This window comes from Oryx dammah, unplaced genomic scaffold (assembly GCF_014754425.2).
Source record: "Oryx dammah isolate SB20612 unplaced genomic scaffold, SCBI_Odam_1.1 HiC_scaffold_2, whole genome shotgun sequence".
NCBI lineage: Eukaryota > Metazoa > Chordata > Mammalia > Artiodactyla > Bovidae > Oryx > Oryx dammah.
Window position 1 is genome coordinate 192,358,381 of NW_024070186.1, and position 21,018 is coordinate 192,379,398.

Genomic DNA, 21,018 nt, shown 5'->3' on the forward strand with positions numbered 1-21,018 from the left:
TTGGAGAAGACTCTTGAGAGTCTCTTGGACTGCAAGGAGATCCAACCAGTCCATTCTAAAGGAGATCAGCCCTGGGTGTTCATTGAAAGGATTGATGTTGAAGCTGAAACTCTAATACTTTGACCACCTCATGCGAAGAGTTAACTCATTGGAAAAGACTCTGATGCTGGGAGGGATTGGGGGCAGGAGGAGAAGGGGACGACAGAGGATGAGATGGCTGGATGGCATCACTGACTCAATGGACGTGAGTCTGAGTGAACTCCGGGAGTTGGTGATGGACAGGGAGGCCTGGCGTGCTGCGATTCATGGGGTCACAAAGAGTCAGACATGACTGAGTGACTGAACTGAACTGAAAGAGCCTCTTGATGAAAGTGAAAGAGGTGAGCGAAAAGCTGACTTAAAACTCAACATTCAAAAAACTTAAGATCATGGCATCCAATCCCAGCACTCATGCCAGACAGAAGGGGAAAGAGTGGAAACAGTGACGCTTTATTTTCTTGGGCTCCAAAATCACTGAGGATAGTGAATATAGCTGTGAAATTAAAAGGTGCTGCTGCTCCTTGGAAGGAAAACTTGACAAACCTAGACAGCCTATTAAAAAGCAGAAACATCACATTTGGACAAAGGTGCATATATTCAAAGCTATGTTTTTTTCCAATAGTCATGGATGGATTTGAGAGTTGCACCATAAAGAAGGCTGAGCACTGAAGAATTGATGCTTTCAAACTGTGGTGCTGGAGAAGACTCCTGAGAGTCCTTTGGACTGCATACAGATTAAACTACTCAATCCTAAAGAAACAACCCTGAATATTCATTGAAAGGAATGATGCTAAAGCTGAAACTCCAGTACTTTGGCCACCTGAGGTAAAGAGCTGACTCACTGGAAAACACCCTGATGCTGAGAAAGATTAAAGGCAAAAGGAGAAGGGGACAACAGAGGATGAGATGGTAGGATGGCATCACCGACTCAATGCACATGAATTTGAGCAAACTCGAGGAGATAGTGGAGGACAGGGGAGATTGGAGCCCTGCAGTCCATAGGTCACAAAGAGTCTGACAGCACTTAGTGATCAACAACGCTGCCTCCCTGACAACAACACACTATTGTAAAACAATTATACTTCAATTAAAAGAATAATAAAATTTAAACAAAAAAAGTCACATTCTGGAAATTCCCTGGCAGTCCAGCAGTTAGGACTCCAGATCTCAGTGCCCAGGGTCCAGGTTCAGTCCCTGGTCAGGGAACTAAATATCTACAAGGTGAGGCACCGCCAAACAACAACAAAATAGATGAGTTTCCCTGACCTGGAAACGAGCTGGCTCTGGTCAGTGTTGAGCACACTCATAATCACGGTGAGGACAGGCCCCAGCCCACTTGGAGGGCCTGCTCAGAGCCCAGTGGACTCTCTCTTGGAGGGGCTTTCCAATCTTTAGCCTTTCCCACAAAGCCCTTCCCTCTGGAGGTCTCCCCACAGAGGCCTAAGCTAGGTTTAGGTAACAAACCAAACAGCTTCCTCACCCTTAGACGCTTCACCACATCCCTGATCTCCCCTTTTGTCCTACTTGTGAGAGTCCTGTGTGCCCAAGCAGTAGTTATACTTTCCTTGTGTGCCAGGGTCCAGCCCCGGTGGATCCAGGGTAATTCGAAGGTGGGGACGGAATCGGCATCCTGGAAAAATACATATTTAATTACAGAGATATAGAGAGAGATTAGAAACAGATAGTGTACTAGGAAAATTAGTGGAGAAAGAGGCTGAATAACTGGTTTACATGGAATACCAATCACCACCTACGTAGGCCACAGGCGTCTTTCCATTCTCCCGAAGGAGAGGAGGCACTGAGGCCTCCCCAGTCCGATCTCAGAAGCCCAGGCAGAATCAGCAGGCTTGGGGAGTCCCCACATTTCAGATGGGAATTCAGCCAGGAAAGCGGGGACCAAGAAAGAAACGACACGGGGGAATCAGTCTTTCCAGGAACTGATCCGATTTATTTATTTTGGGGTTTGCTTATATACCTTTTGTTACACATAGGGATGAATACAGAGTCACGCGGGGGTCAGTGGTCCTGACCTTTATCAAAATCAGGTGCTTCACATAAAAAGGTCTTAGGGATTTTACATCATCTTCTGGCCATGAGATCTGCTGACATTTTATGATCCTTTCTGATACCGGTCAGTTAACCAGAAAACTTATTTTTCCAGGGGTGATTCTTTTCTTAAATCAGGCGCCACCCTCCAAATAAAGTTGCATTCCTATAGAGTGAGGGTGTAGTGAGTTACAATCAAGAAAAGGAATTTACTTAACCTAAGGTTTAACGTGATTAATCTTAAAGGTTAATACTTATTTCTCCTATATGCTAGTTATATTCATTATAAGGGCAGGAATATGGAGATTTAGCAGCAAATATTGGCTCAACAAATGTAAACCCTTCACCCATGTTCCGCTTAAGATCTATTTTGTCTTAAGATAGTGATAAAGTTACATTTTTACATAGCATAGTGATTTATAACAAAGTACAGTGATCTATAACAAAAGAGAAAATTCATTAACTCAAAAAATCTAGTATTGCTTACATCAAAAAACTACTATATTTCCTTTTCTATATTCCAAATACATTGATTAATATATTCCCAGGTGCCTAAGGATATGGAGGCCTGGTGGCAATCATTGACTCATCAATGAAAAAAGCCCTATGCTAATACTGCAAACTCTCTGTGCTGTTTATGGTTGAGAGGTTGTCATACAAGCTAGTCTGTCAGCAGAGAGATTTGACCTGAGACACCCTTGTCACACCCAGGGCAGGGAATTAGCAGTAATTATTGGCACAACAAATGAAAAAACCCTTCACCAATATAATTCCTAATCAACCCACTAATACTATACTAATGATCTTCTAACTTCTCAAAAGAGTCTGTATTCAGAAATTTTTAAAACATCCCGTGCCTCTCACAGTTGGGAGGCTGTAAACAATCACATGCGGCTGGACGAACCTGATCAGCAGGCCAGAGACCCTGGACGAACCTGATCAGCAGGCCAGAGACCCTTCAGAGTTCGTAAGTTGAAACACTCTTGTCACACCCAGGAATTTTTATTAACTTGGAGCTGCACGTTTACTCCTTCTCCAAGAAAAACGGTCATGGGGGAGAGCATAAAACAGACTCTGCTTTTGGGGTAGATGCTCGGGAACAGGGGGTTTCCTGAGGCTCGATCAGGCCTTTGGGTATGCCACGCCTCCTTCCTCATGACCTTTGCCGTGGGCGGAGTTCCTCACCCTGGCCCCCCAGCACTTGTGGGGCTCCTGATTGTGATGGTCCATTGTGCTGGTCAGCAGAAGGGGCCGAACCAGGGCAGAACCCAGATCAGGGGTCAGGGCCAGGAGATTAAGCCAAAAGACGGTAATATCAGAGCCACAGTGGTCCCTGCGTGACCCCCTTCTACAGAAGGCCAGCCTCCTCCAATCACCTCCACCGGGGGTCTCCAGGTGTCTGCTCTCCTGCAAAGGATCTTCTCCTTTCTGGGCCTGGGTGAGTCCTTGAAGCCCTGGGAACTCCCGGACTGGCTCTCTGCTTCCTGATGCCAGTTGGGAGGGAGGCAGTCCTGGGATCCCTGGATTGAACAGATTGGGGCTGAATCTATGGAAGAGAGAAGAGGGCAAAAGGGGGATCTGGGACCTAAACTTCTGAAATCAGAGTCCTCCACATCGTGGCCACCTCCAGTCCAGGGGTGCCTGGCTGCCTTGCTCCTTGTACTCCCGAGCCAGGCTTGGATCCTAATGGTCCTCAACCTGGACGGGCTTGATAGAGAGAGAAACATACCTCGGGAGGAGACCATGTCTTTGCCTAGGTCCACACTGGGCCGTCTGGAGACTTTTCCAAGACCACCTCCCCATCTTGGAGAGGCACTCTGGAACTCTGCTGGGTGAGAGCTGAGCTTCAGGGTAGACTCTTGGGACAGTCACCCCCAAAGTCCAAACATGGTACCCCCCACCCCCTGGTGTGGAGGCACCAGAGTTGGGTCCCTCCCACAACTACCTCTTGGTGGAGCTTCCACCCTGTCAGGGTCCAGGTCCTTGGGGTCTTCAGCACCCTCAGCACAGAGACCGGAGGCTTTTCCCACCCCTTGCCTGGCCTCCAGCCCCACCTGCTCCAGCTGCGCCATCGCATCCATCTTCCTCTCTTCCGGGACTACATCCTGCGTGCCGGTGAGCAGGGGAGCCCTGGGTCTCAGGGCCCCCAGACCCTGTGGTCACCTCCTCGCTGCCCTCCTCCCTCTGGGGGCGCCTGGTCCAGCTCCATCTCCCAGTGCCCTCCTCCCTCTTTCTGGAAGACTCAGACGGCAGGTCTTCCTGCCTCCCCAGGTTTGGTGTCGCCTGTAAGGCCCGTGCCTCCTGTCTCCTGTCCAGGCCTGGTGGCCGTCCTAGCCGTGGGTTAGCCGCTAAAGGCCCTGGAGGCACAGCCTGGATCGCTTTGCTTTCGCAGCTGCAATCAGAGGGATTTCTCAAGTCAGCGCGGGAACACGGGGGAGCAGCCTGCCTGAGGCCTCTGGGGCAGCGCTGCGGGGGAGGAGCGCAGAGTTCTGCTGGCAGGCAGGCCCTGCTCTCCCTGGTCTCTCGAGTGCCATCCTCTCTTTGGGGAAGAAGATCTAATTTCAGACCGGCCCGGCGCCTGGGTGAGAAGCGCTGAGGGTCCCTCCACTCTTCCACGTCCCCCGCCCCCGCTCCAACCCCCGGGGCCTCCTCCCGCCCTTCCACAGGCCCATCCGCAGGGTCTTCCCTCCCTGCTCTCATGCCTGCCCGCCGGCTACTCCCAGGCTGAAGGTTCCCAGACTGTTGCCTGACTTCTTGGCTGCCAGCCTCGCCCCCAGTCTGGCCTCTCGAAACTCCACCAGCCCTGAACTCTGTCACAGTTGATCCCGGCGGGAGGGAAGGGGCCCTACAGGAGGCTCTGTGACCACCCTTCATGTCTCCTGTTCCGGACACAGTGGGGGTCCCCGACCCCGGTACAGCGAACTCGAGGCCCAGCGGCGCGCAGGCGCACACGGTCTACATGGAGCCGCTGACTCAGCGGTTGGAAGAGGACAAGGCGCCCTGCGGCATCCCGGCACACAGGCACCGGATGACTGTGCCTGAGACTGAAATTAAAGGCTGGACCATGCTGCATCAGGGTCTCCCCTGATGGCTCAGTTGGTAAAGAAACCACTTGCAGGGCAGACACCCAGATTCGATCCCTGGGTAGCGAAGATCCCCTGGAGAAGGGAATGGCAAGCCCCTCCAGTATTCTTGCCTGGAGCATTCCAAGGACAGAGGAGCCTTGGTGGAAATCAGTAGTCCATGGGTCGCAGAGAGGCAGACACGACTGAGCGACTAACACTTTCATGGTGCATAGGAGATTTTTACAGCAATTAGGATACCCTGTATTTTATGTAATGGTAGATGTATTTGTCAAAACCCACAGAACTGTGGGACACAGTGAGGGAGCCCGAATGGGACCTACAGACTTTAGCTGACAGTCCTGGGTCAAGTGTGTTCCATCAGTTGTAACCAACATCCCTAACAATGCAAGGTGTTCACAACAGGGTAAAACACAGGTGGGGTGTATTCCATATTAGAACGCTATTTTCTGTAGAGTTTTTACATAAATGGAAAAAATGCTTTAAAATATTTTTAAGTAAATTCAGCTTTTAAAAAAAGGTGGGATCACACCTGCGGTGTTTGTGTGTTTGTTTTGGCAGAAGTCCCCATGCCAGGCCTCGCCTCCCAGTGGCCTAGATACTCCAGGAGACCCACAGACAGAGCATGGGCTCACGTTAAGGATCAGCTGTCTACTCCAGATCACACATCTCCACTGGCTCCCAAGGGGTGTGTTCTCTGGCTTCTTCAGATACCTGCCCCCCCGCCCAGATTCCTAAATATTCCTAATGATCCAAGCACTGGACCTGGGTGGCACACCCCGTACACCGCCCAACAGATTGCTCAGTCTGACCCATTCCGACCCAGTCTGACCCACTGGAGAAGGTCAGTGATCACTGTGAGGAGGCTGGAGACATCTGGAGTCCGGATCCCAGGGTCTCCCCATCCACACATTGCTTCCCATCCCAGCAATCCTGCGAAGCCCCAGGAGCTTAGCCACTCACACCAGAAAGCCTTTCTGGGCTCCTACGGAAACCTTCATCCCTGCCCCCCGCCCTGCCCCCCCGAGGACCTGGAGCCCTGCAGCAGAAGGGCAGTGCCTGGGAGTCTCCACCGCCCAGCCATCTTCCCGCAGCATGGAAACAATGGACAAACAGGGCTCGAAGTACTGAGCGCCTACCAAAGCACGCTCTCTTTCCTCTTCATGGGCGAGGGGAGCAGGGCATGCTTCCACTGCGACAGAAGGAAGAGGAAGGGTGGGGGAAGAAAGGTTGGAGGCCCACCTGCGTGGAAGCCCTTGGACAAAGGGAAGGGAGGGGACACAGGGCAGGCTGGGAGATGGGCAAAGATCTCATTGGTGAGCAGGAGGCAAGAAGTCAGTGTGCTTCTGAAAGCTAATTCATTTTTATTCCTCATCTTTCCCCCAGGCCCTTTCTTGTCTCTTCTCGCCTTCTACCTCCTCTTCACCTAGCTTCGTGGTTTCTCTATTCTCCACTTCATAAGGTTTGTTTCTGGACCGGAACATACCCCAGCAAAGTGAGCACTAAACAAGGGCCATGTAGTGAGAGGTGATGAAGGGTGTCTCCAGGAATTCTCCCCCCTTATCTCTGCCCTAGGAGGAAGGTGTTCTCAGTGGATGAGGAACTGGACTGTTTGGAAACACCTGAGGGGTTATTTCCCCACTAAGGTCACAGGCAGTCCGTGAACTGTGAAATTCCAGATGTTCAAGCTGGTTTTAGAAAAGGCAAAGGAACCAGAGATCAAATTGCCAACATCTGCTGGATCATGGAAAAAGCAAGAGAGTTCCAATAAAGTTTTTGCTTTATTGACTATGCCAAAGCCTTTGACTGTGTGGATCACAACAAACTGTGGAAAATTCTGAAAGAGATGGGAATACCAGACCACCTGACCTGCCTCTTGAGAAACCTATATGCAGGTCAGGAAGCAACAGTTAGAACTGGACATGGAACAACAGACTGGTTCCAAATAGGAAAAGGAGTACGTCAAGGCTGTATATTGTCACCCTGCTTATTTACCTTATATGCAGAGTACATCATGAGAAATGCTGGGCTGGAAGAAGCACAAGCTGGAGTCAAGATTGCCGGGAGAAATATCAATAACCTCAGATATGCAGATGACACCACCCTTATGGCAGAAAGTGAAGAGGAACTAAAGAGCCTCATGATGAAAGTAAAAGAGGAGAGTGAAAGTGTTGGCTTAAAGCTCAACATTCAGAAAACAAAGATCATGGAATCTGGTCCCATCACTTCATGGGAAATAGATGGGGAAACAGTGGATAGAGTGTCAGACTTTATTTGTTTGGGCCCCAAAATCACTGCAGATGGTGATTGCAGCCATGAAATTAAAAGACGCTTACTCCTTGGAAGGAAAGTTATCACCAACCCAGATAGGATATTGAAAATCAGAGACATTCCTTTGCCAACGAAGGTCCGTCTAGTCAAGGCTATGGTTTTCCCAGTGGTCATGTATGGATGTGAGAGTTGGACTGTGAAGAAAGCTGAGCTGATTGTGAAGAATTGATGCTTTTGAACTGTGGTGTTGGAGAAGACTCTTGAGAGTCCCTAGGACTGCAAGGAGATCCAACCAGTCCATTCTGAAGGAGATCAGTCCTGGGATTTCTTTGGAAGGAATGATGCTGAAGCTGAACCTCCAGTACTTTGGCCACCTCATGCAAAGAGTTGACTCATTGGAAAAGACCCTGATGCTGGGAGGGATTAGGGACAGGAGGAGAAGGGGACAACAGAGGATGAGATGGCTGGATGGCATCATCAACTCGATGGACGTGAGTTTGAGTGAACTCCAGGAGTTGGTAATGGACAGGGAGGCCTGGCGTGCTGCGATTCACTCTCTGAGGTTCGCAAAGAGTCAGACACGAGTGAGCGACTGAACTGAAGGTCACAGTTCACCCTCCAAGGGATGCTCTCCTCCTCCCTCTCCACTTCCGGCCCTCACCTCCTCACCCCTCCCCATGCTGGAGTGTGAGCCCTGGCTGCCTAAGTTCCCACACTGGGCAGCTTTTGGGATGGTGTTTCAGAGGGGACCCTGGTCCACTTGACCCCATTGTTGTACCTTGAACCCTGAAGTCTGTTAGTGTAGAGGGAACTCTTTACAGCTGGTATCCTGCTTTCTCTACTCCTTTCTTATCATCCTCTCCACCTCCAACAGCTGGGGAAAATCACAGAGTTGGCCCCCAATGGGAACTACTTGCTGGTTCCCCATCTCATGGGACCACCAGCATCAGAACCTTATGTAACTTCTGCACTGAGAGCACAGGATTCTCCCACCACCGGGGCTTCGGCCCTGGTCAGGCACGATGAACGGCATCTTCTACTTTTCTGTCTATCGTGAAGACGTGATGGGCTGTGGTGGGTCTTCAGCTCAGCGGGAAACTGCAAACTAACCCCACGTCCATCAGAGATGCCCCCAACCACCACCTGGAGCAGAAACCGACGGGAACAGTGGCTGGGCTCACAGTGGGCTTTAGAGGATAGTTTTGGAGCAAGTGTCCTGCCTCCTTAAAGGGAGAGGCATAGGGCATGCTGACGGGGCACAGGGGTAAGGAGTTTGGAAAGAAAGAGATGGTTGCCTCAGCCTTCATGTGCCAACAGGTAGTGTGAATGAATAGGGAGCCAAGTAAGGGATTGTAAAATTCTTGCACACCCTCTTTCCTCCAGGGCTATGTTCTGCAAGCCACCAGAGACTGGATTTTATCCTGTCCCAGCCCCAGCTCGGCCAGGCTGTGGTCATCCTGGCTGAGGGAGAAGCCGAGGCCCTGTGTGCCATCCAGGGGAGCACTGCCTCACTCTCTGGAATCGTAAAGACTTCGTCCGCCTGGCACTGAGGCACGGGTGAGCCGGGGCCCAGCCAGGGCTGCCTTCAGTGGTCAGAGCCTCACAGTGTGTCTGGGGATGTGCACGCTATCCCTACACACCTGCCCCCTGGAGGTGGGCTGTGTGTCCCTAGAGCTTCCACCGTGACCACCTACAGAGTGATCCTGGCAGACCTTGGGTGTTTCTCTGTGCCCACCACCAGTGTGCATTCTCGGGGTTCCTCCCACGAAAAGAGAGATAGGGTCACAGTGCTAGTCACAGGACCCTGGGGCTCATGTGCCCTCTGTTGAAATTCTTCCTGACAACCATGCAGGCAAGACCGTCCAAACTCATTTACTTGTGAAATAGTGTTAGTACTCCCCTTGCCACTGTGTTGTAACTGAGACAGTATCAGAAACTATATACAGGAAGGCCCTGCATCAGTCTTCTTGAGAAATGTAATTCCCGACTCCCAGATCTATCTTAGTAGAACTCTCTTTGCCTCAAATGGACTTGGGAAGTGGTAACCAGTGGGGGATAATCTGGGGGTGTTCCTAGGGCCCCTGATGTCCTCTTCTCGCCTCCATCTTCCCAGAGTCACTCTGGTGCCCATGTACTCCTTTGGTTTCCTAAATCCAGATATAGGGCCTAGGATTTACGAGAATGGAGCCTTCACAGTTAAGCCTCCTGCCCCAGACTCCTGGCAGCATCTGTTTCAGACCACCTTCAAGCAGCTCATGTACTTTTCTCCTTGCATCCTCTGGGGCTGCGGTCTCTTCTCAGCCAAGTCCTAGGGCCTGGTGCCCTTGGCCAGACTCATCGCCTCTGTGGGTAAGTGACCAGCTCCAGGGAAGAAGGCCACTATGAGCAATGTGGGCAGCCGAGATTCGTCCCCTGACCTGTGCCCCCCTGTCCCTGCAGTGCACCGCCCCATCCTGGTGCCCCAGTGCCCGCAGCCCCCCGAGGAGCAGGTGGACTGCTATCACGTGCTCTACATGAAGGCTCTGGAGCAACTGTTTGAGGAGCACAGGAGAGCTGCGGCCTCCCGGCTTCTACTTGCCTCACCTTCATCTAGCCCTGGCCTCACTCCTCCCCACCTCACAGCACCCCCAGCCCCTGATCCCAGTGCCCGAGCCCCCCACCGACGGCCATGCTACTGTCCAATAAGAGCCAGTTCTCTCTCCACTGCTTGGTAGAGTCAGATGCCTGCAGAACTCAGGCTCTCCCTCTGCGTGTGAGCATGCCCACACGTAATCCACCTCCATCCTAACGGATACAGTTTCTGCCTTTGACTGAGTATCAGACCCATACGTTGTGCTCCCAGAAACTTAATTCTGCTGCATGAGTTTGCTTAAGTCTCTTCCTTTGGTGGGGTCCCTTCTCCCTCTGTAAATAAAGGCATGTACTTAGCTAAGAGCTGTCAGGGAGGGAAGCTCCCCAGAGGGCTTGCCTTTTAAGAGCAAACAAGGTTAGGTAGGAAGAGTCAATAGGGTAGATGGTGAAATACTATGAACAAAAGCTGATAAAGGTCAGGGGTACCTGACTGTAGGGAGTGTTGGACCGACCCCCCTTGACAGAAAGAGTTAAGTACATAGCTCACTTCTGCATCCCTTCCCATCCTCCATGTTCCCTGGGGGATGGAAGACCAGATGAAGGAGGGATTTATTTTACCAGCATGCAGCCCTACTGCAAGCCTAGCCTTCAGTTCAGTTCAGTTCATACCAGTCACTGTCATCTCCAATACTTTGCGACACCATGAATCACAGCACGCCAGGCCTCCCTGTCCGTCACCAACTCCCAGAGTTCACTCAAACTCACATCCATCGACTCAGTGATGCCATCCAGCCATCTCATCCTCTGTCGTCTCCTTCTCCTGCCCCCAATCCCTCCCAGCATCAGAGTCTTTTCAAATGAGTCAACTGTTCGCATGAGGTGGCCAAAATATTGGAGTTTCAGCTTCAGCATCAGTTCTTCCAATGAACACCCAGGACTGGTCTCCTTTAGAATGGACTGGTTGGATCTCCTTGCAGTCCAAGGGACTCTCAAGAGTCTTCTCCAACACCACAGTTCAAAAGCATCAATTCTTCAGTGCTCAGCTTTCTTCACAGTCCAACTCTCACATCCATACATGCCCACTGGAAAAACCATAGCCTTGGCTAGATGCACCTTTGTTGGCAAAGTGATGTCTCTGCTTTTGAATATGCTATCTAGATTGGTCATAACTTTCCTTCCAAGGAGTAAGCATCTTTTAATTTCATGGCTGCAGTCACCATCTGCAGTGATTTTGGAGCCCCCAAAAATAAAATCTGACATTGTTTCCACTGTTTCCCCATCTGTTTGCCATGAAATGACAGGACCAGATGCCATGATCTTAGTTTTCTGAATGTTGAGCTTTAAGCCAACATTTTCACTCTCCTCTTTCACTTTCATCACGAGACTCTTTAGTTCCTCTTCACTTTCTGCCATAAGGGTGGTGTCATCTGCATATCTGAAGTTATTGATATTTCTCCCGGCAATCTTGACTCCAGCTTGTGCTTCTTCCAGCCCAACATTTCTCATGATGTACTCTGCATAGAAGGTAAATAAGCAGGGTGACAATACACACCCTTGACATACTCCTTTTCCTATTTGGAACCAGTCTGTTGTTCCATGTCCAGTTCTAACTGTTGCTTCCTGACCTGCATATAGGTTTCTCAAGAGGCAGGTCAGGTGGTCTGGTATTCCTATTTCTTTCAGAATTTTCCACAGTTTATTGTGATCCACACAGTCAAAGGTTTTGGCATAGTCAATAAAGCAGAAACTTTATTGGAACTCTCTTGCTTTTTCCATGATCCAGCAGATGTTGGCAATTTGATCTCTGGTTCCTCTGCCTTTTCTAAAACCAGCTTGAACATCTGGAAGTTCACAGTTCGCGTATTGCTGAAGCCTGGCTTGGAGAATTTTGAGCATTACTTTACTAGCGTGTGAGATGAGTGCAATTGTGTGGTAGTTTGAGCATTCTTTGGCATTGCCTTTCTTTGGGATTGGAATGAAAACTGACCTTTTCCAGTCCTGTGGCCACTGCTGAGTTTTCCAAATTTGCTGGCATATTGAGTGCAGTACTTTCACAGGATCATCTTTCAGGATTTGAAAGAGCTCAACTGGAATTCCATCACCTCCACTAGCTTTGTTCATAATGATGCTTCCTAAGGCCCACTTGACTTCACATTCCAGGATGTCTGGCTCTAGGTGAGTGATCACACCATCGTGATTATCTTGGTTGTGAAGATCTTTTTGTACAGTTCTTCTGTGTATTCTTGCCACCTCTTCTTAACATCTTCTGCTTCTGTTAAGTCCATACCATTTCTGTCCTTTATTGAGCCCATCTTTGCATGAAATGTTCCCATGGTATCTCTAATTTTCTTGAAGAGATCTCTAGTCTTTCCCATTCTGTTGTTTTCCTCTATTTCTTTGCATTGATTGCTGAGGAAGGCTTTCTTATCTCATCTTGCTATTCTTTGGAACTCTGCATTCAGATGCTTATATCTTTCCTTTTCTCCTTTGCTTTTCACCTCTCTTCTTTTCACAACTATTTGTAAGGCCTCCCCAGACAGCCATTTTGCTTTTTTGCATTTCTTTTCCATGAGGATGGTCTTGATCCCTGTCTGCTGTACAATGTCACGAACCTCCATTCATAGTTCATCAGGCATTCTATCTATCAGATCTAGGCCCTTAAATCTATTTCTCACTTCCACTGTATAATCATAAGGGATTTGATTTAGGTCATACCTGAATGGTCTAGTGGTTTTCCCTACTTTCTTCAATTTAAGTCTGAATTTGGCAATAAGGAGTTCATGATCTGAGCCACAGTCAGCTCCCGGTATTGTTTTTGCTGGCTGTATAGAGCTTCTCCATCATTGGCTGCAAAGAATATAATCAATCTGATTTCGGTGTTGATCATCTGGTGATGTCCATGTGTAGAGTCTTCTCTTGTGTTGTTGGAAGAGGGTGTTTGCTATGACCAGTGTGTTCTCTTGGCAAAACTCTATTAGCCTTTGCCCTGCTTCATTCTGTATGCCAAGGCCAAATTTGCCTGTTAGTCCAGGTGTTTCTTGACTTCCTACTTTTGCATTCCAGTCCCCTACAATGAAAAGGACATCTTTTCTGGGTGTTAGTTCTAAAAGGTCTTGTAGGTCTTCAAAGAACCGTTCAACTTCAGCTTCTTCAGCATTACTTGGGGCATAGACTTGGATTACTGTGATAGTGAATGGTTTGCCTTGGAAACGAACAGAGATCATTCTGTTGTTTTTGAGATTGCATCCAAGTACTGCATTTTGGACTCTTTTGTTGACCATGATGGCTACTCCATTTCTTCTAAGGTATTCCTGCCCACAGTAGTAGATATAATGGTCATCTGAGTTAAATTCACCCGTTCCAGTCCATTTTAGTTTGCTAATTCCTGGAATGTCGACGTTCACTCTTGCCACCTCCTGTTTGACCACTTCCAATTTGCCTGGATTCATGGACCTAACATTCCAGGTTCCTGTGCAATATTGCTCTTTACAGCATTGGACCTTGCGTCTGTCACCAGTCACATCCACAACTGGGTATTGCTTTTGCTTTGGCTCCATCCCCTCATCCTTTCTGGAGTTATTTCTCCACTGATCTCCAGTAGTATATTGGGCACCTACTGACCTGGGGAGTTCCTCTTTCAGTATCCTATCATCTTGCCTTTTCATACTTTTCATGGGGTTCTCAAGGCAAGAATACTGAAGTGGTTTGCCATTCCCTTCTCCAGTGGACCACATTCTGTCAGACCTCTCCACCATGACCTGTGTGTCTTGGGTGGCCCCACACGGCATGGCTTAGTTTCATTGAGTTAGACAAGGCTGTGGTCCTAGTGTGATTAGATTGGCTAGTTTTCTGTGATTATGGTTTCAGTGTATCTGCCCTCTGATGCCCTCTCGCAACACCTACCATCTTACTTGGGTTTCCCTTACCTTGGACGAGGGGTATCTCCTCACGGCCGCCCCTCCTGACCGTGAACGTGGAGTAGCTCCTCTCAGCCCTCCTGCACCCACGCAGCCACCACTCCTTAGGTCCTTAAGCCTAGCCTTAGGTCCATGTGAAATCATTTGCTCAAATAGAGAGAACTGTTGTGAGGATTAAATTATTAAGATTTAAGGACTTAGTACAGAGGTTGGTTATATGAGCCAATGAATTTACTACAATCATCACTTTTATCATCACAGTCAGGGCATGAAGGAAAGGAGATGGCCAATTGAAACAGTCTGAGCGACCTTACGAGGTCATAGCACCCTTTGACTTGTGTCCATCCTATTTGCTGACTGGCTTTGTCTGGATCCATAACTTAAACGAGAAGAACTTGTTCAAATATAACTGAGTGCAATTCTGTCTTCTGCCATCTCAGAGTTTATTCAGTGGAAGAATTTTTCTTTTGTCGCTAGATAAAAATCTTGGCAGTCCTGTAACTTATCTGGGCCCTTCTCAGGTGATAGATGAGTTCTACATTCACTAATGTTGGTACCTAGAAAAGCTCAGTGGGATTAGCAATAAACACTTTGATCTTAATCAAGGACAGAAATTTCCCGTTTAGAGCGAGGGTGAGTTGGCTACAAGCAGGGGGTGAGAGTGTGTGTGGGGGGCACCTGCTTGGCCAGAAATAGAGGCAGTGGAGGGATGTTGTGCAACCCCCTCGCTAGCCAGTGAAAAGGGAGCCCCCGTGTTCTTGACGGCTCTGTCCTAAGGAAGCAATGTGTTCTCTCGGTCCAGGTCTTTGAAGCTAATTTCTTTTCCTTGTGAGTCTTCTCATGGCTTCTTTGGAGTTTTCCCTTAAGATCCCCTGGGATCTTCCATACCTCAGCACTGGGCCCTGGATTTCTGCCCATGGATTCCATGTAGGTTTCCCTGTATAAACTCCATCACTCTCCCAGGTCAGAGGATGAGGAGAGAGATGGGAGAGAGGGATGAGGGTAGGGGGAAACAGCTCCAGGCTTGGGCATCCTTGGCCTGAATACACTTGGAGGGCATCCACTTGTCCACCCTTCTTTCTTGGATGGGCATATACAGTCAGCCACTCCATTTCTCGCACAAGCACAGCCCCTAAACACTGGGGACATCCTCAGGTCCTTTGAGTCTTGAAGCCTTTCACCACCAACCTGGTTGACTTCCCCTTTGCAGGTAGGGCTCTAAAAGTCCTCCCCAAACCCTTTTCTCTTTCTTCTCCCAACTCTGATCTTATGATGGGGAAGGGGCTCAAGAGTTGCTTTCTCAACCACTGGCTTGGAAAACACTGCATGTGATCTGGTCTGGCCCTTTTTGGAAAGCAGGACCTAATTACTGTATGTTCATGAAGAGCCCAGACTTCAAGATCAGCATTGTATGTTTTCCCCTGGATTCTTATCCTGAGGGGCAAATGGACTCTCTTCAGTGAGAACCAGCTACCAAGAGCTGGGGTGCGAGGATCAGATCTTCCTCCAAGAAGCCCCCTGCCCTTCTTCCCTGTGAGCAGTAGATGCCTTTCTCTGAAGCCGTGGGGTTGTGCCAGGTTGTAGGTGAGTAACGAGACCTTCGTATAGGAGTAGGGGTTGGGGAGGGAGGAGGGGACTTCATCTCCCATTAGTTCTTTGTCTGAAATCCAAGACCAACAAAACTGGAGTTCCGGGGGTAGCGGGGGGGATGGCCCGAGTCTGGAGAGGAGTAGAAAAAGTCAAGGAGTCCAGTGAGAAAGTGAGACAAGCCCCGGAGGCAGAGATGTAATCAAAGGGGAAAAGTGTTCCCAAGACCTGTGATGCCAGTTGAGCAGGTTTCTTAGAAAAGGGGCCAGATTTGATCCCAACGGAGAGACAAGAGTCTGAAGGGGACATGACCCTCCATGGAAAGCATCTGGGTCGGGGAGGGGCCACCACATGAAGCAGAAAAGCACAGGAAGATCAAGATCAGGCTTCTGGGTCTGGAAGGGAGACTTGGCATCCAGAGGTGAGTGGGCCAAAGAGGATGTGTTGTTACTGCTGAGGGTTTTGGGAAGTGAGCTGGGTCGCGAAACTTGGAAACACGACAGGTGTGCCGCTCCCATTAATGTCCCTCCAGGGCCCACTTGAGTCAGGTAAATGCCACTTGCTGATGACTTGTCAGCTTGGCATCCTTCCTGTCCCATGTGACCAGCCACAGGCTGCCTCCCCCACCACCATCCCCCTTCTAAGGGCGCACTTCTCTCCAGGAAGCCATCCAAAACTGGGAGGAAGCCATGGGCCATGCTTCTCACCCATTGCTGAGCCTCCCCAGGCAAGCTCTGCTGCCATGCTCTGACCCCAGCCTCTCTAAGGGTACAGGAAATGTCCCCTCACTCGCTTTTCCCTCCTGTCATCTGGCTTTCTAGCCCTCCCGCAGCAGACATCTGTCTTGGGTGAGACTTGGTCTAAGGAGCTGCAGCCGGGCATGGAGAAGGGTAGAGAGTCCCGGTGGCAGGGCCCTGACACAGCCTCCCGCTGGTCCATGCAGACCACAGACCACATCTGGGCAAGGGGCACAGCCCACTGCACCAAGGTACCAGACAAATCATTTCACATGGCTTTTCTTTTTAGAACACTTTGGGGAGTGATGGATGTGCTCACTGTCTTCTTAAAAAACTATGCATGTTTATTTGTTTATTTGGCTGTGTAGGATCTTAGTTGCAGCATGTCGATTTCAGCAGTTCTGTCGCTCAGGCTCTCCAACTGTGACACGCGAGCTCTGCCAGGCCAGAGCTGCAAGTCTCAGGAGTTGTGTGGGCTTAGCTGCTCTGCAGCATGTGGGCTCTTCCATCCCCATCCAGGGGTCCAACTGTGTCCCCTGTATCGCACAGTGACTTCTTCACCACTAGACCACCAGGAGGGTGCCCAGAATGGCGTTTTGCACATCAGTCCCAGCAGCTGCTGTCACGTGGGTTCCAAACTTGGAACTAAAGCCCCTCAACTCAACTGTCAGCCTGGCTGATGGATTCAGACCCAGGCCCAGGCCCTCACAGGAATCAAGATGAAACAGGACAAGTCTGAGCCCAGGCCTCAGAGGAGGCAGCTTGTTCCTTCTGGTTCCAGCCTCCAGGTCCTGGGTCCTCAAAGAAAGGTGTGCCATGTGGCTGCCCTGGTGCTGTGACACTGATCATTTGGGGGAGCAGAGATAGGACAGCGTTGGATGACATATATTTCCAAGGAGAGGTTTGACAAAGACCCTGGGTTTGTGGACCCAGAGTGGTCCACAGACCATCTCAGCACCGATGGGGAAGCACTAGAGAAAAAGGGCCACTGAGTGGTCAGCACAGAAAGAGCATCCAGCGGTGAGTCCCACAGAGCTGGCACCAGCAACTGACCGTGACCTTGGCCAAGTCACTTAACTTTCCAAGCCTCAGTTTCCCCCTGGTACCGTGGAGCTGCTTACTTCAGAGTTGTGGGATCTTTAAACTTTTTACTGAAATATAACACAGTGAAGTGAAAGTGTTAGTCCCTCAGTCATGTCCAACTCTTTGAGACCCTGTGGACTGTAGCCCGCCAGGCCTCCTCTGTCCATGGAATTCTCCAGGCAAGATACTGGAGTGGATAGCCATTCTCTTCTCCAAAGGATCTTTCCAACTGAGGGATCGAACCTGGGTCTCCTGCATTACATGCAGGGTTGATTTTTTTTTTAACCATCTGATCCATCAGGGAAGCCCCCCACCGGGGAGACCTTGTAAGCCGAGTTACCAGGGCACTAGTTGAGTTTTTCATCAACTGAACTTACACAGGATGGTCCTGGGAAGTGCATGAGAGGCACTCAAGCTTCTAGGACAGCCGCTCTGGCATCTTTGTGTGTGGATTGAGGAGAACTGTCACCCACTGGCTCCCCCGCTACACAACCCTCGGATTTCTCTGCTGAGTGCCTGCCCACTTACCCAGCAGGGAGCCAGGAACAAACATCTGGAAGGCATTTGAGAGAAAGCAGAGACGGGTCAGCACGGGGAAGGGCTTGCCTGGAGCGGAGCCTTTAGAAATGGTAGAGGAGTTGACCCAGGAGGCTGGAGGAGGTTAAGGGAGGTTAGAGAATCTTTACAGCTGTTTGGGAAGCACCAGCCCCAGGTAGAATCTCACTGGGTCAGACTTCAGCCCTGTGCCCGGCGCCATGCCCACTCAACCACTGCGCGTGCAAGCCCCGATGTGGGCTTCTCCCCACTTCTCCTACTGGTCCTTTCACCTGAGCTCTAGCCCTGTGTGTCCTCCCCAACTGCTCATCCCTCTGGCCCCGAAAAGCCAATCTGTGTGTGTGTGTGTGTGTGTGTGTGTGTGCGTGCGTGCATGCGTGTGTTAGTTGCTCAGTCATGTTCAACTCTTTGTGATACCAAGGACTATAGCCTGCCAGGCTCCTCTGTCTGGGGAATTCTCCAGGCAAGAATACCGGAGTGGGTTGCCATTCTCTTCTCCAGGGGATCTTCCTGCATTGCAGGCAGATTCTTTACCATCTGAGCCATCAGAGAAGCCGAAAAAGCCAACCCATCTACAGGCAAAGCCTAGAATCTTTGTATCCAATGAACTCTATATCCTGTACTACCTGCTGCCATCATTCAACATCAGACAACAGACAACATCATTCCCTGGTTTCATGTTGGGGATGCCAGAATCACCTTCACCTCCTTCCTCTCTCCGCACCTTCCAGAACCCCAGTCACACTTCCTGGCCTCCTGGCTTCGTAGCTTCTTCTCTTACTCCAGGCCCCCATCCCTCCCGTGGACTTCCTCTGTGACCACTCTTCGGTGAGCAGAGGACTTGCCTCTCATCTCCCATCTAACTTCTCACGCTGGCAAGATGAGAGATGGCTTTTCTTAAAACACTGCTTTCATCGTGTCACTGTCCCCACTCACTGGTGCTGGCTCCTCACTGTTAGAAGGTATGAACTCCTCAGCACAGCATTTGAGACACTCCACAAACAGAGCCCAGCCCAGACACACAAAAGTACTGTCTGCTTGTGTCTGGGGTTGCATCCACTGAGAGGTGGTCTTTGTGCAAACTAGAAAAGGAATTTTCCTGGGCAATAACAAACATTTGCTGTGTGAGCATTTCTTTGGGGAAATGTACACGCCAGGTGCATGGAGAGAAGATGGATCACTAGACTTCCTAAAGGATCTATTCTCAGAGCCATTAAGGAGCTTCCCTGCACCATTTCTCCTCCCATGTATCTCAGTAATGACTCCCTGAACTCTGTGAGTTCTCCTCCGATCTGGAAGAGCCTAACTTACGAATCTAAGCCTTACTGTTGTTGTACTGTCACAAAGTCATGTCCGCCTCTTTGCAACCCCATGGACGGCAGCATGCCAGTCCATATCCTCCGTGTCCTACATGCAGGATGCCAAGCTCCTCTGTCCTCCACTGTCTCCCAGAGTTTACTCAAATTCATGTCCATTGAGCCTGTGATGCTATCTAAACATCTATCTCATCCTCTGCCGCCCCCTTCTCCTTTTGCCTTCGGTCTCTCCCAGCATCAGTGTCTTTTCCATTGAGTTGGCTCTTTGCATCAGGTGGTCAAAGTATTGGAGCTTCAGCTTCAGCAGCATTCCTTTCAGTGACTATTCAGGGTTGATTTCCTTTAGGATTGACTGGTTTGATCCCCTTGCCTTGGAAGCACAGCCTCTTGGCAGGACGGCTTCCTTCCCTGACATTCTTCATGTAGCCACCAGAGGGCAACCTCTACTCAAAAGGCAAATCTGTCACTTACTGCTTAAAGCCGTTGGCTGACTGGCCAGACCCAGTCTACAGGATGGGTGCAACCCAGCATTGCTTGTTCTTGCAAAGCAGGCTGTTTCTCAGCTCTGGGCTTAGCTCAGGTTTCCCTTCCCGCAGGAGGGACCCTGCCCTTCTTTGTTATCTGGCGAGGAATTTTTGAATTTCAGTTTGGGTCTCACTTCCAGGACATATTTTACCTGCCAACCTGCCAAGCTGGTCCAGGACACCTTCCCCTCTGCATCCACGCTGCACTTCCTGAAGATCTAGCACTGTCTTCTATGTTGCTTTAAAATATCAATTTATCAAAAGAGCTGGATAGCTTCAGCGTTAAGAAGAACAATAACTGCACTGGATTGCATCATATTACTTTGTGTTTTAGTCACTAAGTCGTGTCTGACTCTGCAACCCCATGGACTGTAGCCCACCAGGTTCGTCTGTCCTTGGGATTTTCCAGGCAAGAATACTGGAGTGGATTTGTCATTTCCTACTCCAGGGGATCTTCCCGAGCCAGGGATCAAACCCATATCTCCTGCATGGACAGGTGGATTCTTTACCATTAAGCCACCTGGGAAGCCCTAATCATTACATTAAGCTTGTTTAAAATCCATGAGTTCATAATGGTCCTGAAAGTTAATAATTGATCACCATTGAAGGCTGCTGGGGAACTATCACATTATTTTAAAAGTTAACAAATAAAGGGGGAAATTCAAGCATTTATCCGATCTTTCCATCACAAACTATCTCTGAGAGTAATCATAGTAAAAGAGAACAAGTTTCCTTTTATAGGCATATTCCAGTTCGGGGGTAAAAAAAAAAAAGAAGAAGAAAAAAAGAAAGAACATCACTATTTTGCAGCCCCTAACAACTGGTTGGATTTAAATCTTGAGCATTCATATCTGAGAAAATTCCAATAATGCAACCATATTTGAGCCTTTTATAGAAGAATGCCAGAGAAGGCAATGGCACCCCACTCCAGTACTCTTGCCTGGAAAATCCCATGGATGGAGGAGTCTGGTAGGCTGCAGTCCATGGGGTCGCTAAGAGTTGGACACAACTGAGCGACTTCCCTTTCACTTTTCACTTTCACGCATTGGAGAAGGAAATGGCAACCCACTCCAGTGTTCTTGCCTGAAGAATCCCAGGGACAGGGGGAGCCTGGTGGGCTGCCGTCTACTTAGCAGCAGCATAGAAGAATGCAGCACCGCCTATAGATTGGACTGGAGAGAACTGGATCGTTGGGAAACTTTCCATTTAGATTGGTTGAGAGAACTGGAGGTGGGTGAAAGTTGGACCAATCCAAGCATTTCTGATCACAGAAGGGAGGCTTCGGGAGA

The 21,018-nt window shown here is 49.6% G+C and overlaps 1 pseudogene; it reads left to right on the forward strand.

The window, feature by feature from the left end:
- Nucleotides 1-8,461: 8,461 nt before the first annotated feature.
- LOC120882787 lies at nucleotides 8,462-10,032 on the forward strand (annotated as a pseudogene).
- The last annotated feature ends 10,986 nt before the right edge of the window (nucleotides 10,033-21,018 follow it).